This window comes from Eumetopias jubatus, unplaced genomic scaffold, assembly GCF_037043125.1.
Source record: "Eumetopias jubatus isolate StellerSeaLion01/CBP00866 unplaced genomic scaffold, mEumJub1_p1.0 scaffold_30, whole genome shotgun sequence".
Taxonomy (NCBI): Eukaryota; Metazoa; Chordata; class Mammalia; order Carnivora; family Otariidae; genus Eumetopias; species Eumetopias jubatus.
Genome location: NW_028274836.1, coordinates 1,957,619 through 1,960,316, shown reverse-complemented (window position 1 = coordinate 1,960,316; position 2,698 = coordinate 1,957,619).

Here is a 2,698-nt window from a genome sequence, read left to right as displayed (position 1 = left end):
ATGGAACCAAATGGAAAGCTCAGGAAATGATAATCATAGCACTTTTGGCAAAGCTTACTCATTAGAGTCAGTACATTAAAGGTATATTTAGACTTAGCTCTGATATAATTATTATTAACTCTGAACAGGAATTAATATTTATCTCCTGTTTCAATAGCTGATTCCAATAAATGCATTTCTTTAAACTTGTTTTATATAAACACATATTATTAAATAAGTGATTTAGAATCCACATTTTTAAGAAATATTAAAATCACTTTAATAAACCTATCAGGGAAAAGAAACAGAGATATCAATCATCACAACTGATAGCATCACAAAAGACAATCAGACACAATCTCTGATCTGATGGAAGAATATAACATTTTGAGTAGTTCTGCCCAAATGTTAAACCTGTTGAAAGCTATAAATCCGGCAAGTCATTTACAAAAACACACGTCAGAGAAATGTCCTAACAAATAGTATGAATATGTAATCAATAAAGTCCACACTGCATATATTCCGACAGGAAAAATACTTTCCCAAAAAATAAACTGTAAAACAAAAAAAAAAAAAAAAAGAAGAAGGAGGAGAAGGAAGAGGAGGAGGAGGAGAAGAAGAAGAAGAAGAAGAAACCTGAGAAACTAACCCACACATGTATGGCCTTAACTTACGACACAGGAGCAGAAAATATACAATGGGGAAAGGACTGCCTCTTCAGTGAACGGTCCTGGAAAACTGCACACTACATGCAGAAGAATGGAACTGGATCATTTTCTTACAGCACACACAAAAATTTTAAATGGATGAATGACTTGAATATAAGACCAGAATCCATAAACCTCCGAGAACAAAACACAGGTAGTGAGTTTCTCGACATTGGTTTTGGCAAAGAGTCTTTTAGATCGGACACCAAAGGCAAAGGCAACAAATGCAAAAATAAACAAGGGGAACGACATCAAACTGAAATTTCTACATGGCAAAAGAAACCATCAAAACTTAAAAGGCAACATACACAATGAGAAAAAAAAATCTGCAAATCATATGTGTGAGAAGAGGCTAATATCCAAAATATACAAAACACTTATACAAATCAAAACAAACAGAAAAACCTCTATAAAAATGGGGAGAATATGTGAATAGATACTGTCCAAAGATGGCACCCAGGTGGCCAAAAGACACAGAAAAAGTTGTTCAACATCACTACTCGTTGTCAGGGAAACATAAGTCAAACCCGTAATCCGCTATCTCCTCACACCTGTCGGGATGGCATTTGTCCCAGAGACAGACACCAGGTGTGGTCAAGGGTGTGTAGACAAGGGGACCCTGTGCACTGTTGGTGGGAATGTACATTGGTGCAGCACCTGTGACAAAGAGTATGGAGGTTCCTGGAAAAATGAATCCAACTACCACATGACCCAGTGATTGCTCTGGGTGGATTTATTTGGAGAACACAAAAACACTACCTCAAAAAGATAGATGCACTCCCATGTTCACTGCAGCATTCCTCACAGTAGCCAGACATAGAAACAGAGACCTTGGGAGCATTATGCTAAGTAACTCAGACACAGAAAGACAAATACCAGATGTTCATGGACGTTCCACATGGAAAAAAAAAATCCTGAATGCACAGATGCTGAGAACAGATTGCTGGTTGCCAGATCCAGGGATGGGGGAGGAATGGGGGAAGGTGGTCAAAGGCACAATGTTTGGGCGCCTGGGTGGCTCAGTTGGTTAAGTGACTGCCTTCGGCTCAGGTCATGATCCTGGAGTCCCGGGATCGAGTCCCACATCGGGCTCCCTGCTCAGTGGGGAGTCTGCTTCTCCCTCTGACCCTCTTCCCTCTCGTGCTCTCTATCTCTCATTCTCTCTCTCTCTCAAATAAATAAATAAAATCTTTAAAAAAAAAGGCACAATGTTTGAGTGATAAAATGCATAAGTCATGGAACGTTCTGTGCAGCATGGAGACTAAAGCTAACCCTGCAGGATGGGGTACAGGTTCCCCTGCTATTTGAAAGTAGTTTCCTTCCTTCCTAGGAAGGAAACCTTTCACAGCAAGAATGGTGTAGACCAGAGGAGGAATTACCATTCATTTATACAGAAAAAAATAGCGTGCTCAGACTCCAAAAACGACTTCTCTTTGGCTTTTCCTAGGCCTCGGGACACGACTTCCTAACAGATGCCCAAAATAAATGGAGATGAAGCACAGCAGATGCTCACAGACACAATTCAAAGTGCTGGGGGCTGGACGTGGAGAGCGGTTCCCAGGAAAGACCTGGTTGAGGTTCACGCCGCCTCTGCAGTGGCTCCCCACAAAACAGATGATGAACGTGATGCTCACTTTTCGACTTTTTTCATAAGAGCGAAATCCTCTTCAGGATTTCTCCTGTTATTGAAGCCGGGTAATGACATAGATCTTTAAAAAAAAAAAAAAAAAAAAAGCCACGTGTACCGTGAACTTCTAAAAAGTGGGGGATACTTGTACTTGAAAGTTGCCGAGGGAGTAGATGTTAAATGTTCTCCTGGACACGCACATCAGCATATCCACCGTGAAAGGCACCTTCCTGAGCATGCGGAACACAGACGACCTCCTACCCCCAGAAACCTCCTCCTTCTCCTCGCTCAGGACAACCAGCCACAGCTGGGAGTTACCCCAATTCCTCTTTCTCCCATTCCCAGTATCTAACCCATCCAGCAAATCCAGTGAGCTCTATCTTAA